We start from the raw sequence: 16,794 nt of genomic DNA on the forward strand, positions 1-16,794 counted from the left end.
TAGTGGGAGAACACGAGGACCTCTCACCTCCAGTGCCTATAATGTGACCAACGAGATTGTGCCAGCTCTTGGGGCACTTTTGTGGTTGTTTTTTTACTCCCCCCATCCATATCCAGTGGGTTCCTGGGGTCTGCCTTGCTCCAGAGGCTTTAGGAGGATATGGAGCTTTGCTGGTTGCACTGGGGGGATTTAGCATGGCACAGGGGTCTCGACTGAGAGTACATTATCCTTGGGGCATCTTCACCTCCAGCTCTGCAATGGAGCAACATGGTCCAGGGTGGAGATCAACATGGGGGGCTGTGGGTCTTGAGGATGCCCCACCTGCTCATGGCAGAAGTCTTGACCATCCCAAACTTCTCAACCAGGGGTTGTGCCGGGCCCCGTCCTGCAGCTTTCTGTGTAGACATATGTATGTAAAACTGCAAGATCACTTTGAGCGGCGCTCATCAGTCCGCAATGCTGAGGGACCCTGTTCAAGCCAGTCTTTTTCATTGGCACCTGCCAGGAGGAATCCTGGGGGCCTGGTCCTAGCATGTGGCTGAGGGTTGTAAATAAATTAATAAATAAATGAACACCGGGACTCAGAGAGATGGCCTTGGTGGCTGTTTGCAAAGTATTTTTGTGAACTTTATTGCTTCGTCAATACAAAGACTCTCTGCTCGACACGTTATCTGTTCAGCTCATCTCTCTCCCATCTATCCCAAACCTGGCGAACCCCTGATGTCTGGATCACCTGATCCTATCCAGAAAACGAGGAAAAATGAACCTTCCTGACCAGGCAAGTACCTGGTCAGGAATATTTGAAGCCTGACCCTTTAAGGCTCTGGGCGAACGTGCAAGTGACGTCACAGAATCCATGCCCTTTATCCGCAGGCCTTGGCCATTCTGTGCGGAAGTGCTGGCGGGTCGTGTGGTTGCGGAAAGTGAGGAGTGGGTGAGGGGGCACCCAGGGGGGCAGGGAGGTCGGTTTCACTGTTGCCCGCCCGGGTGGTCACTCTGAGCGCCTGAACCTCCGCAGTCTCCGCCTTGTGGGCGGCGGGGTCGCTCCATGGCGGTGGCCCGGGGTGGTGGCCCCTCACCCGGCTCGCACTGAGAGACCCTGCCAAAAGGTTTATCTTGTTTATAAATTGATTTTGAGGGGAAAACGGTTGTTTTTACTAAGTAGAACTTATTTAGGAAGATGCATAACGGGGGAACGCGGCCGCCCGGGTTCGATCCCGGCACCCAACAGCGTCCGATCATGGCCTGGAGTGAGCCCAGAGTCCGGAGTAACCCCTGAGCAAAGCCCCCCAGCCCCCCAAAAATAAAAGGTGGGTGGGCAGAGGAAGCACGTGGTCGAGGAGAAAAACGAATTTGAAGCACGAAGGTCGTTCTGAAAGTTCCAGTATCAAGGACAATAACCGAACGAACAAGAGAAAAAAATTTTTTAAATTTTTTTATGTGTTTTAGACCCTTACCCGGTGGCGCCCAGAACCCCCCTCCCTGGGGATCCGAGGACCCTTCAGGGTGTCGGGATGCAAAGCCAGTGCCTTCCCTGCTGACCCATTGCTCGGGCCCCTCACAAAGCAGAAAGTGGCAGAGCTAGAGGGAGCCTCCGTCTCCCCCAGATCTGATGGGGTGGGTGAGGGCACCTCAGCGTTATCTTAGTTTCCAGGCGATGACCAGCACCTGGTCAGTCACAGGGGTGGGTGGGTCATCCCAGCAGTGTCCCCAGAACATCCCATTACTGGCCCCCTGTCATTCCTTAGGCGGACTGTGGAGTAGGGCTAAAGCGTGGGATTCCCTCGTCAAAGGGACCTGGGGGGCATTCTTTTTCCTCGTGGGGGTGTTGAACCCCACCTGGCAGTGTTCAGGGGTCAATACTGGGGTTGCTCAGGGTACCCCATACCTGGGTCAGCAGCATGAAGGAAAAAACACCCTCCCCTCTGTCCTGTCGTTCTTGGGGGGTGTCGGGGCTGGATGGGGGTGGTGGTGCTGGGCACATTCTTCATATGCTTGGTGCCCAAAAACATTTGGCAGAGCCTTTGATTTTCACTGGTTCTTGTGCATTCAGTTGGTTCTGGGAGTTCAGGGAGGTGGGGAGCTTCTCTTTCCTTTTTATTTATTTATTTTGCATTTTGGGTCACACCCAGCGAGGCATTATGGTTACTCCTGGCTCCAAATCCAGCAAGTGCAAATCCTAGTGGTGCTTGGAACCATGAGGGATGCCCAGAATTAAACCCAGGTTGGCCACCTTCAAAAGAAATTCCCATTTGTCTATGCTGCCACTCAGGCCCCAAGGTGTGGAGCTTTAAGCCAACTCAGGTTGCGGTCTGGAGGGGTGCATCAGGGTGGTGCTACAGTGGGTCTTGCAAGCAAATATGCAATCTTAGCAGGAAGTAGCTTGGGCACTTCCAGAGTGTGCCCTAAACCCTCTAATAATGCAATTTAGGATCACTATTGGCCACCACACCTTTATTCGTTTAAATGAAATAATTAATTAGTCTGTAGGAAGTACAACTGCAAGACTCAGTTACTTCTCCTGCCTTTGGACAAAGGGATCACTCCTGGCTGGGCTCAGGGCACAGTATGGGATGCCAGGATTCAAACTTCCCTTGGCCGAGTGCAAGACAAGCACCTCACCTGCTATACTGTGTCTCCAATCTCTTTACACAGAAATTCCATTTTTTTTTGGATTTTTAAGGTCACACCCAGGATGATCAGGGTTTACTCAGGCTTTGCATTCAAGAATAACTCCTTGAAGTGCTGGGGGACCATATGGGATTTCAGGAATCGAACCCGGGTTGGTCGCATGGAAGGCAAACTCCCTACTGCTGTACCATCGTTCTGGCCCCAGAAATGTCTTCATTACTTAATTTATTTTACTTTTTTTGGCCACAGCAGCACTCAGTGCTCAGGGGTTACTCTTGGTTCTCAGGTCATATATCATTTTTAGCAGTGCTGGAGTGGGTGTGCCTATGTCCTGTTGCATATTGACCCCGGCTTAGCTGCTTGAAAGAAAAGCACTCTACCAATTTATTAGCTTTGCTAACCCTATGTGATCATATTTCCTCAGGAAAAGAATTTCTGCCTCACCTGTCCAGATTCCAAGCATCTCCATAGTCCATCTCTCCAAGACCAGGGGGGTGCCCTGCTGTTGAAGTGAGTACTTGCAGAAACGGGTTTTCCAGGGACCAGCTGCAATAGGTTCTAAATGTCTCACTCTCAGGGGCTGGTGCAGTAGTACAGCCAGGAGGGTGTTTGTCTTTCTTGCGGTGACCAGAGTTATCCCTGCCACAACATCATTAAGTGATATTGTCCCCTGAGCATCACTAAGTATGACTCCAGCCCTCCCACTTCAGAATTTGTCTTGACACATGAGCATTCTTTGAGCATCTTTTTGCGGTTGGACTGTTTCTCCTGTCTTTCCCTACCCCCCCACTGCATTTGCTACAAACTTGGACGTAGTCAGAGACTCTCCCCCTCTTGTGTCTGTGTGTCTGAGATGCAGGGGGAGCCTTGCCATGTCCCCCAAAGGTAAATCAGTTGCTCAGCCCTCTGAGCTCCTCTCCTTGGGTGAATCTCACTACTTGGGAAGAAGAGGAGGTGAGATTTGGGTCCACACCTGGTAGTACTTGAGGTCTGTGCCCTGCTCTGTGCTCAGGGGACTAGTGGACACAGGATACCAGGGAAGGCCCTCTGGGCTTCCAGGTGGCTGGCATCTGCTTCAGTCTGTTGTGCTCTCTCCTGTTTATACCTTCATGGAAAGTTCATACACGTGAAATTTCTTGAGCCCTTTCAACAGATGTTGTTAGGGTAAAATGAAGGAGTTGGAGGCTCTGAGCAAATTTATGGACTTTAAAATCTCGTTTGGGCTAAATTTAATTTTTCTTTTTTTTTCTCTTTTCTTTTTGGGACACATTGGTAATGCTTAGGTGTTATTTCTGGCTTTGCCACTCAGGAATGACTCCTGGGAGTGTTTGGGGGACTCTATGTGATGCCAGGGACCGAACATATGCCCTGCCAACTGTACGATCACTCTGGCTCCAAGTATAATTTTTCATCCTCTTTTTCTTTTATAAAATAACATACCCATAGTAGTAAAATCATAGTCTGAAAACCTGGCCTGTAAGCTTTGAGCATTTTGGATGTGGTCTCAAAACCAAACAACAAGCCCAGAGGACTGACCGTTCAGAACATATTACTAGATTTTGCACCTCTGATGTTGGCAGTTAACTCCTCATTTCCTTTATTTGGGCAGGAGGAGGATTGGCTATGCGGGATTTTGCCAAACACAGCAGTTCTCCGGGATCACTCCTTGGCAATTCAGGTTGTGAAGTTAAGTCTTTTGCGTTCATGACACGTGCCCTGCCACTCACTGTCAGCTCTTTCGGGCCACTGCAAACCTTTGAAATTGCAGCCTGTACTTCTGGCTCAGGTTTGCACCAGGAGGCCCCAGGTGCCAGCAACCCTGCCCTGACCTCTATCTACAGCTGGGCCTCAACCCTGCCCCCTGCCTGTATCTTTCTCACAAGTTTCACATTATTTATATAGAATTTGAAATCTTGGGTCAGAGATAGGCCAGGAATGCAGGACGGGTCCTTGCAAGCAATATGCCATGGTACAGTCTCCTGTACAAAGCAGGATTCCCCAAGCACCACTCAGGTAAGCTCAAAGTTCTGCCACCTGTAGCCCCAAAACCCAAACCTGCATTCTACAAAAACTGGTTGGTGGAGGTTGACTTGTGAACAAATTAGATATAGATATAGATATAGATATAGATATACACACATGCACAAACAAATATATATATATATACATATATATGGTAATACCCTGTGGTTGCTGCCAAAATGTACCAAATGGTACTCAGTGTGGTGCCTGGGTATACAGGTCAGCCGTGTACAAGGCCAGTGCCCTACCAGACTAAAGTTCTGGCATCTAAATTTATTGATTTATTTTTGGTTGGCTACACCCAATGGAGATTAGAGTTTACCCCGGCTGTGTTCTCATTGATAATGCTAGGTTTGGGGACCCTGTGAAGTGATAGGGATTGAACCCTGGTCAGCTACGTGCCAGACAAGCAACTCATGGTCTGTGCTGTCTCTGTAGCCATCATAAAAATGCTTTTATGCTAAGTCGAGAAAGTTGTCTTCTTTTTTCTGATTAACTACACAATTCACTTTTTTTTTTATTTTTGGGTCACCCCCGGTGTTGCACAGGGGTTATTCTTGGCTCATTCATTCAGGAATTACTCCTGGCTGTTCTTGCGGGATCATTTGGGATGCTGGAAATCAAACCTGGGTTGGTCATGTCCACGGTAAACACCCTATCCACTGTGCTATTGCTCCAGCTCCCCCCAGCCACACACACATAGTTCACTTTTTTGTGTTTTTGTTTTAGGATTACAGCCAGAAGTGCTCTGGGCTTACTCCTGACTCTGCACTCAGGAGTCACTCCAGGGGGCCTTGGGGACCCTATGAGAAGTGAGGGTTTGAACAGGATTTGCAAGATAACAGATGTTCCTGCTCTCTCCTAGCGGCTCTCTCTCACTGTCCACATTTGGTGCTCTCGAGCCACTTCTCCACCCTGGACAGCTGTTGTTTTGGACCGATGAAAGTAAAATGAGGACCAGGCTGATTGCTGATTAGTTGCCATTTATTTAGTCTCTTGTCTCCCAGCTCTATCCAACCCTCTCTCTAACTCGCTCTCCAATGTTCTCTGTGACTCCTCTCCAATATCCCCAGCCACTCTTACTCTCAGTTCTCAGCCTTCTCTCTAAGTTGCATCCGTGTCCTCTAACTCTGTGTCTCTTCTTCTCTCACTGTATCATTGTCATCCTGTTGTTCATCGATTGACTCAAGCAGGTCCCAGTAATGTCTCCCTCTTCCTATCCCTGAGATTTTAAAAAGTGCCATATTTGAGGCTCTTTCGGGTCAGGAGAATGAGAACCGTCATTGTTACTGTTTTTTGGCATATTGAATACACCACGGGGTGTTTGCCAGATGCTGCAGTGTGGGCAGGATATTTATGGTAGCCTGCCAGTTTTTCCAGAGTAAGACTAGATAATAAGATTTTGTGTGCCCATGCACTTCCCAGAGCACGGTTTTATAGTCTTTGAGTCTTGGCCATTGATGGCATTACACGGCACCGGGGACAGTTAGTGGGTGTAACGCCTACATACTGGAAGATGGGAGATCTGGGTGGAGGAGGCCCAGTCCGAATACGAGCAGATTGGAGATCTAAGCCCCAGGTCCTGCACACCTGGGTTCCTCTGCTGGTTCCTTCATGCGTGAGGCTCGTCCGAACTTGTGGAGAGTGGTCTTAAGCATAGCTGTGGCTCGAACCAGAGGTCTTCAGCTGTCGGGGCTCTGCTCGGGGTTGGGAGGGAAACTGAACACACCTAGTAAGACAACCAGACGCAGAGTTAGGAGACCGGGCTGTTCTCTTCCAGGAGCAGGGTTTTATAGTCTCTTGGTCTTGGCCATTGATGGGATTACACAGCACTGGGGGCAGTTGGTGGGTGTAACACCTACATACTGGAAGATAGGGGATCAGGGTGGAGGAGGACCATTTCTTTTCTCAGTCTCCGTCATTCCCCCTGTCTCCCTGAAGCTGCTCATTTTCTTCTCTCACCACGACCCCAATCCCCGCCTCCCCACGGGAAGTTCGATGAAAAATGGTTTTCCAGACTTCCGCAACACCTGCAGCCCATGAAGGAAAAGCAGCCCTTAGGGTGTGTTACTCCTCTCCCTAGACAGACTAGCAACTTATTTGCCATATTTAGTTTTGCTTCCTAATGATTACCATTCTGTATGGACACAGTAATAGACACTTTTAGGGTTGTGGGTGACTCTCCTGGGGACTTCTCACCACAGATTCAGACTACAGTGCTCAGGCTGGATCAATCACTCCTAATCCCAGCAGCGTCCAAGTCTAGTTACTACTTTTTGATTCATGACAGAATTTGTCCATGACCAGGCTCTTATAGATAAACATTATGGTACTTTGTCCACGTTCATTTCGATGCCGGGGTAGCTAGCTCACCCCTTGCCCTGGGTCCATCTAGTCCCTCATCGGACCCCTCTTCTGAGGACCGAGGGAGTAAGGGCAACTGAGGCTTCAGTCAAAAGCGCAGATATCCAGGAGGTAATATTATCTGGAGACCATCAACTGTCAAGCTCAGGCTTGTCTTTGTAACTGTCTTCCTGTATCCATACAAAAAGCAATTGCTCTGAAATAGCTAACCATGCAAAAGACATTAAGGAGAAGAGAAAGACAATATTTAAAAGTCAAAGTCTGATCAGGAGACAAAGGTAATTGAAAGGTTATGGGCAATCAACAAACATAAGTTCTCCCAGGCCAGGGAGCAAGGGTAGACCACTATTATCCTAGAATACCTGGTGATCCTCAGTGGTTTCTCCTGGCTCTGCACTCAGGTATTATTTCTGATGGTGCTCTGGGAGACTCTACAGGATCCTGGGGATTGAACCTAGGTTGGCCATGTGCAAGCAACACCCTACCCCAATCTACAGGTGCTCTGGTCTCAATTGGAGAGTTTATATACACGTAACTGTGCACAGAATGTCGTTTGAAAGGATGGAAGGGGTGCCTTGATGAAATCTTTTATAAGTGGGAATATGGCACAGGTCCCAAGCTCCCCACATCCCAGCAGACCATTCCGTTTACCTGTGATTACTCACAAGGTTGGTCACATTCCTGGATCCCACCCATGTCACTTCACTAATATTAGATGTAAAAAAGGGAAACAATTATGATTGAATAGACCAAAATTCCATCCATCTATTAGTCAGATGGTGCTCAAGGGACCATTTGGAATTCTGGACATTGTACCTACATTGACTGCATACAACGCATTGTACTAGCCTGATACTCTCAGTTTGAAATCATGTTTCTGAAACTGCCTTCTGGGGTTTTCTTTGTAGCTGAGAGTCAACTGCTCGCGTGTTGTCAAGGGGTAGAGCGTTGGCCGGACCTTGTTCTTTGATGTTCTTACCAGCCTTTGCCCCTGTTCCAAGTCTCCAGCTCTCTGGGTGTCTACTAGGCCAGTTGCTCTCTGAATCCCCAGGGTTGGCTTCGGAGTCACTGCTTTAATTCCCATCTGGATTTATCACTTCCCCAAGAAACTCGTCCTCTACACTACCAGCTACCTACCTGCAGAGCTTGATGTCTTTTGACATAAAAACTCTCATGACATAGACTAATAATTGGAATCCTCTGTTCTTCTACATGGCAACAGCCAGCCCTGGTGGAATGTATCTTCCTGCACACTGTGATAAATGCTCAAGTGAGCAATTTGGCCCTCATTCCCACAAGGATGCCGAGACAGGTGGGACGTCTTCTGAGGGTGATCAGAAGATCACTCTTCCCATGTCCTCAGCACCATCACATTCCCATAGAAGCCCATATTGGACAGAATCCCCACAAATGTAAGCACTGAGGACAAAGTTTTCAGTCCAGCATCACCCCGGTGGGACTATGTGAACATCCACACAGGAGAGAAACCGTTTAAGTGTAAGGACTGTGGAAAGGCCTTCAATGGATCCTCATACTTTATACACAGGAGATTTCATACTGGAGAGTCCATATGCATGTAAGGAATGTGCTGTGGCGTTTCTCTGACTCATACATCTTAGTATGCACAGAAAAAGTCACACTGGAAAGAAAACATATGCATATACGGAGTGGAAAGTCTTTGCTTATTCCACAAGCCTTAGTAAACAGAAAAAATCACACTGGAGAGATAATTTATACTTGTGAGCAAAGTCGGAAGGCATTTGCTTATTCCTGAAGTCTTAGTTTTTATAATTTCTGTTTCATAGAAAACCCTTATATATGAGAGGTAGATGTAAAGGCCTTTCATTTCTTCTCAGGTCTTTCTGAGCATAGGAAAGTTCATACAGGGAAATGAAAAACTATCCGTGTCACTACTGTGGGAGAGTCTTCTCTTACTATTCAAACTTTGTTGTCCATAAGAAAACGCACATTGCATTGAATTCATATATATATGTAAGGAGTGTGGCAAGGCCTTTGCTTATTTCACAGTCCTTTTGTGACACTGAAATTTTCATACTGGAGACAAACCTTATGTTTGTAAAGGCGTTGGCAAAGCCTTCACTTTCCCTTAACTCCTTTTTAAACATAGGAATATTCATACTCGAAGAAAACATATGTAGGGGTGTGGGAAGATTTTTACTCAATCCTCAAGCTTTTCTGTGTGAGAAAAATTTATCCTGGATTGAGGCCTTATATATGAAATGACTGCAGGAAATTTTGATGCAATTGGCATAGCTTTCTGAACAGAAAAATTCACAGTGCAGAGAAACCTCATAAGTGTAAGGAATGTGGAAAGGTGTTCAGTTTGTCTTCAGCCCTTACTGTGCATGTGAAAAGTCATTTTGCAGTGAAACCTTATATCTGTCAGGAGTGTGGGAAGGACTATCCTGGATCCTCAGGCCTTATGCATAGGAGAATTCACAATGGAGAGAAGCTATATATAAATATACATATTTATATATATATGTAAGTATATATATATATATATATATATATATATATATTTATGTAAGAACGTGGAAAGTGCATTGTTCGCACCTGCAACTTTAAAGAGAATCCTGGAGAAAATCCTGTAGGTAAGGAATATAGGAAGGCCTTCATGTTCCCTCAAGCTTTAGTAAATATAAAAGTTATGCTGGATCAGTCACTTCCATAATAACAATGGCGGGCATCAGAACAGGGCCCTGAGGTAAAACAATTTAGTTTCAACAAGTGGGTTGTGGGTTGATACAAAAGGACTACAAGGAAGGAAATAATCCTGTTACGTGTGAAAGCTTCCTGTGATACTAGTACCAAAGTGAAAGGTACTTGCTGATTATCACCTGCACCATGGTTATGACAATGTCCTGGCATGTGGACTTCCCAGTATGTTAACTGGTAAATAATGGATCTTAGTGATAAAGCAAGGTGGAAGGTATTAAATAAAAAGTAAATAGGTACAAAATTGCATCTTGCTGGGTACTTTCAAGGCTCACCGTGGTTTCATTCTTTGCTGTGACTCTGACATGGCTCAGAGGCCCTGGTTTGCAGAGGATCATGGCAGAGATCAACCAGGATGCTGAGGTGAACCCTTTTGACGTTGGATAGATAGCCAAACCTCCATTCTTCATGCCCTTCTGTGTTATGTTCTGGGAGCCACATCCCGCTGTGCTGTTTATAATTTGTGTCCAGGTCAGTCACATGGAAGGAAGCACTTCACTCGCTGTAGCATATCCACACTCATTGTATGCAGTTTTACATTTGATTTACACAAACACTGAGGGTAAATGTTTTGAGACTTACACTTTGGAAGGAGTAAAATCCTAACAATCTATTATACACCAAAATGTCAAACACCATGTAGATCTGTGCAAAAGGCCAAGCCAGGATGCAAAGTGACCAGTGTGCTTTGCTGCCTGTTAGCCCCATGCATGGCTACATGCTGGGGCTTGGTCTGTACGTGGTGTTTTATGTACTTAATTATGTATTTTTTAAAAATTTTTATTAGTGAAACAGCATGAGGTACAGTTGTAGACTTACAAATTTCCCTGCTTGGATTTCAATTATACAATGATCAAATACCTATCCCTCCACCAGTGCTCAGTTTCCACCACCACGGGTCCCAGTATCCCTCCCACCCCCATTCCCATTCCCTTTTGTTCTCTCTCTCTCCTTTTGGGTGTTGTGGTCTCCAAAAGAGGCATTGAGTGGCAATCATGTTTGGTCTATAGTCTACTTTCAGCTTGCTTCTCCCATCCTGGGAGGATCCTCCAAACTACCTTTATTTGGTGCTCCATTCTCTATCTGAGCTCCCTTTTTCTCTAGCATGTGTGTTGGGGAAAACCTGACAGTTCTTAAGGGTTACTTCTGGTGGTTCCCATGCCACTATTGGGGATGTCAGGGACTGAACTCAGGTTGACCGAGTTCATGGCAAGTGCCCAACGCACTATACTACCCCTCAGGCCACTGTTGGTTTGAAATATTGTTTCTGAAACTGCCTCCTAGGGTTTTTCTTGTAGTCATGAGTCCACTGCTCTGGTGTTGTTAAGGGGTAGAAGCCTTTCCTCCAGTTCCAGTGTCTCTCTGGTTCTCTGGGTTGTTTCTAGAGCAGTTCCTCTCTGCATCTCCAGGGCAGGCTTCAGAGTCACTGTGCAATACAGGATCAGGGGACTTCCTTCTCCAGAACCCCACTTTGTGACTGAGCCCTCTAGCCACCACTTCTCAGTCCTTTATGTGAGCCCATTCCACTTCCAGTACCTTTTTTTTTCTTTTTGGGTCACACCCAGCAGTGCTCAGGGGTTTCTTCTGGCTCTTCTGCACTCCTGGTCCTGCTTGGCAGATCATATAGAATCCAGATGATTGAACCTGGGTAAGCTGCGTAGACGGCAAACCCCCTATCCAATGTGCTATCGCTCCAGCCAACCAGTCTTACACATTTACCTGCATTTTTCTAGTTGTTCTCTGTAGAGTCAGTGTCTGACCCTTTAAGGATGCTTGCAGAAGCGGAAGTGACACCACAGCAGGGCATTTAGGTGTTTGCGTGCAAAAAGGTGGATCAGCCTCCATTTGTTGCGCAGGTGAGGGCCGAAGTGGCTCTCCCGCGTGGAAGGGGTCTGTGAAGGCCAGTCTCCTAGCAGGACACTAGTGGCCTCACAGTGAGCGCCCCGCCCCGTGCCTCCCTGTCTCCCTCACTGAGGGGCGGGGCCAAGCCAGCTCTAAGGATACTTTTAATCTCCTTTTTCAACCGATATCCGGTGGTTCCTGAGGCGGGCCAGGGTTTTGTGGGGGACACAGAGCTTTGGTGAATGCAGTGGGGGCTGTACCGGGGCACAGGGGTCACGGGTGTGATTTTGTGGTTCTGGGAATCCCCTGCAGCCACAGTCGCCTTCAGCTCCGCCGCGGGGCAGTGGCGGGTGGGCACAGGGCTGAGCGTGGGGGCTACAGAGCATCGGGGCTGGGCCGTCCTGACCCTCCCAGCATCAGACTGTGCTGGGCGCTGTCCTGGACGCTTTGGTCCCAGCCTCAGTGCTGTAGAAACTTCAGATTCTTTTAGAGGACTAAAGAGATAGCACAGCAGTTAGGGCGTTTGCATTGCACCTGGCCCATCCAAGTTCAATCTCCGTGCTCCACCAGGACAGGTGCCTGAGCACAGAGTCGGAAGTTTCTTGTCCATATCGCCGGTGGTGCCTCCAAAACTATAAAACGACCTCATTTTTGAGGGGCAGAGGGGCAGCTCCCCAATGACAAATGACACTGTAGTCCTCGTTCACTATTCATTAGTAGCCTTGTTTTCCAGACCATCCCTTGGGCGTGGTTCTTGGGGTGGTTGCAGTTTGCAAATGAAAATTTACTTTGGGGCTATTTTTGGTTGTAGTTTGGGCATATGTGTGGAATCTCAGGGCTTATTTCAGCAGCAGCACTCTGGAATTATTTTTTTAAGTTCTTTATGGGTCATGTGAGATGCCGAATATCGATCTGGGTCATCATGGGAAGAGCCCCTCCCCGCTTACTATCTCTGACTCCACATTGTTGTTTTTTTCTAATGAAGAATTTCTGTATCCTAAAATCAACTTGAAAATTGCACCCCAACTCTTCCTCTCTCCCTGATCAGGCAAAACTCGGCTATTACACTGAGTACTGAGAGTTGTGTTCAAATAATGTCTGGGCATGTGCTGCGTGCCTTTGGTGGCTCTGATTAGTCTCCCCACCCTGGCCGGTGAAGGGTGACAGAGGATCGAAGAAGGAAACAGGGGCCAGACTGTTGGTGATCTCCTGGATATTAACCCAAAGTGTCTTAGGCTTCATCTGTGAATTGCCCCTTTTGCTCCTCCCAGAGAAGCTTATCATGTCCTTGCTAACATCCCTGATTTAGTTAAAGTTTATCTTTAACATTTCCTTTGTATTTTCCCTCCTGTTCTCTCAGTTCCCCAGGTCAGTCTTGATTACTTATAAATCATAACTTTCTGGTAATTCTCAACTTTGTATTTGTACTGCTTTGTAGTTGAAGTGCTGTGTATTTGTACCTTCTTTTCAATTTCCCCTATAGCATTTTTATGTTTTCACTCTACAGCACTGTTCTTTGGTTAAACACAGAAAGACCATCAATGCTTATACTCCTAGTATTTGGGAGTTGATGGACTGAAGTATATCTACTCCTTTGCACAATTGCTTGGTCATAATTACATGACTCGGGCTTCAGTAGCTGTAGTTACTAACACCCCAACAGGGAGCTTCTGCCGTGTGACTTGGATGGACTTGGGGCAAGTGGCAAAACTACCCCAGCTTCGAAATGGAACATTCTAGAAAGCACGTGTCCATGGTCTTGATGCAAACTGTTACAACATTAGAGACAGGATCCCCATGGGGAAGGACAAGGTGAACTGGCCTGAAGACTTAGTCTGGAATTTACAGAAAAATCCTTGCTTGCTCTCAGAGCCCAGAGAAGTAAGTGTTAAAAGCCTTATTTGCTCTGGGGGCTGGAGAGATAGCACAGCAGGTAGGGTGTTTGCCTTGCAGGTGGCCGACCTGGGTTCAATTTCCAGCATCCCATATGGTCCCCTGAGCAATGCCAGGAGTAACTCCTGAGTGCAGAGCCAGGAATAACCCCTTATATCACTGGGTGTGACCCAAAAAAGCAAAAAAAAGCCTTATTTGCTGTCAAAGCCCAGAGAACTAAGTGTTGGGATCTTTGTCTCTTACTGTGTTTATCCAAACAACTACAAGTGTTGATAACTTATACAATTAGAGGAAAAGATAAAAGCAACTTAGATGTCCCTGGGACATTGTGTCTCCTTGGGTAAATCTCCCCATGAGAATTTCCTCTGCCATATGTTTATCTGCGTAAGTGATCAGTCACTCCTATGCTATGGTGCTTACCTGTCCCTTTTCGATGCCAGGGTAGCTCACAGCTCTCCTGGGTCCATCCAGTCTCTTGCTTTTGGGGTGCTAAGAACAAAGGGCAGCTGAGGCTTAAGTCTCATAAACATGACAATGCCCAAGAGTATATAGTATCTGCAGTCAATTAACTCTGAAGTTACAAAAGCATAATAATATTGCTTTCCTTTGTCTATACAAAGCTGAGGGCTGGGGGCGTGGCCATCCCAATCCTCCCAGCACAATCTTCCCAACCTGGGACTGCACTGGTCCTTGTCCAGGAGCAAAAATAGGATATTTGTCTAAAGTAAACTGTAGAGGATATAAAGGAAAGTCAACATTTTATTTACAAATACAAAATCCAGAGATTCCTGAAGAATCTGACCTTACAATTCACATGTTGTGGTTGTGGGAAGCCAAGAGCCCTCTTATAGACCCTGGTCATAGTTCCCATGTTAGAACTGCTTGGGACAGACATTGGTGACAGTCTCCCAGGACTTCCTGATCTCAGCGGATACCTTATCTATAGCCACACATCAGGCTGACAGCTTATCTGGCCTTATCTATGGTAACCTCCAGGATGCATCTACTCCCTAAGACCCTTTGATATACAAATGTAAAGCTCAGGATGCACCTACTGCCACAAGACCCTTTGATGTGCAGATGTCTACCTTGAATGTTAGCTCTTGTTGCTGACCTTACCACATATGGTTATATTGCTTCTGCTCCTGACTGAGCTGCCCAGACCCTATATAAACAGCCTGTATCCTTCAATAAAGCCTGTCCCTTTTTCTCTCTTTTTCTATTTCTAAACTGTACTCTGTCTCTTGTGTCTCGTGTTCATTCTGTTGGTCCCTCCTTGCACCATCGGATCAATCCTCGGGCCACCTCTGCGGGCCGGAGAGTGGTTACCGGGGTCCCCTGCATGTGGTTATGGGAAATGGGTGATTACGTATAGGGGAATCACAGGACAGGGAATTAACGATGAATACTAAGGAAATGGGAGTGATTGGGATGGGTGTTACTCAGTAAGCCTAAGCTCCTTGTAGCAGAGGAGAAATTATGAACCAATGTTAAACCTAAATTGTTTAGAACTAGAATCCAACCAGCGTAAAGGGTTTTGTTTTTTTAAGCAAGAAAGTTTTGGTTTTCCAGAGTAAGGACATTTGCTCAGGAATCCCACTGAGTGTGCTAGGAGCACATTTACTTAGGGCCGGAGCCGTAGTAAAGTGGGTAAGGACTTAACCATCCAAGCAATCGACCCAGGTTCTGTCCCCTGCATCCCATATGGCCTGTACCAGAGTGATTCCTGCGTGTAGAGCTAGGAGTAAGCCCTGAATCTGCCGGTTGTGGCCCCGAAACAAAAATAACACAAAGTCACACTTATATATACAAATATATATTCGCAAACAATGGTGAAAGAAAAATAGGGATTCAGGAGAAACTGAGTTTCTGTAGCAGGGATAGATAAAAAAATAGGGGATTATTTTTTCTTTTTTGGATCACACCTGGCGATGCACAGGGATTACTCCTAGCTTTGCATTCAGGAGTTACTCCTGGCAATGCTCAGGGGACGATATGGGATGCTGGGAATCGAACCCGGGTTGGCCCCGTGCAAGGCAAACACCCTACCCACTGTGCTATCTCTCCAGTCCCAAGAATATTGGATTTTTAAGGACCAGAAATTTGACTCTTTTAATGTTTCATTCTCGAATTTGTCTTTGTACATCATTTTCCCCCGCTTCGGTACAATTTGCCTTTTTTCTTGTTATATTTTTCAGCACAGCCTCCAGTGCTCAGTGCTTACTATTGTCTCTGAGCTCAGGGATCATTTGACAAGAGTAAGCGTAACATTCTGTGTTTAGATATCATTGGTTCGATGTTAGTTGACAATGCAGGATCAGGGGACTTCTTACCCCCAGGCCCCCAGTGTGTGACCGACCAGTCCAGCATTTGCCTCTCCACTCCTTTATTTGAGTCCACAGATTCACCTGGGTGGCAAAAAGGTTCTCAGTGCCTAGACTCTGGCTCTTTAAGGTACCTAATGGAAACGGAAGTGATGTCATAAATGTCATGGTTCATTTTCCATCCCTGACTCAGACACTGGACCTGTTGCTCACTTGGCAAAGGACAAGTAAATTTGCGCCCCATCCTGTTAGGTGGACTCTGAAGAAGGATTTAGTTTCAGGACTCGAGCAACCTCCTGTGAACACCCCGCGCCTTCCCGTTTCCACACTCTGAGCCGAGGGGCCGAGGCAACTTGGGGGGCAATTTTGCGCTGGTTTTTTACTTGTTCGCCAAGATTCAGGTGGATCGTGAGGTGTGATGGAGGTTTTAGGGGGATACAGAACTTTGGGGGTGCAGTGGGGGCTATCTCAGGGTTCAGGAGTGACAGTTGTGAGTTCGTGATTCTGGCGTGCCTCTTTCACCACGATTGTCTCCAGCTCTGGGATGGGGCAACAGTGGTGAATGCGGGAATCATCCAAGGGCTTGGCTATTCCAACCGTCCCAGCAGTCCCATATTTGAACCATCGGTCCTAAGCTCGCTTCTGTAGAATATGCAGATTTGAGGGGCAGAGCTTCAGCCCCTCCACCTAATGGCAGGAGACCTGTTGCTGATCATCTTCATTGTCTCCGTGACAGCAGCAATCATGCGGGGTGTGTGGGGGGGGGGGAAGGGGCCTGAAGTTGGCTGAGGTTTGCCAATGAAAATGTAATTGGGGGGCTATTTTTGGTTCTTTATATTTTAGGGGGGAGAGAGCACATACGCGGAGATGCTCATGAGTTACTCTAGTCTCTAAGCTCACGTATTTTCCCTGGCGCTGCTGGGGTCCATATGGGATGCAGAGGATTGATGGGTTCACCTAGTCAAGCACCCAGTTCACA

The sequence above is a fragment of the Sorex fumeus genome, unplaced genomic scaffold (assembly GCF_029834395.1).
Source record: "Sorex fumeus unplaced genomic scaffold, SorFum_2.1 ptg000019l, whole genome shotgun sequence".
Taxonomy (NCBI): domain Eukaryota; kingdom Metazoa; phylum Chordata; class Mammalia; order Eulipotyphla; family Soricidae; genus Sorex; species Sorex fumeus.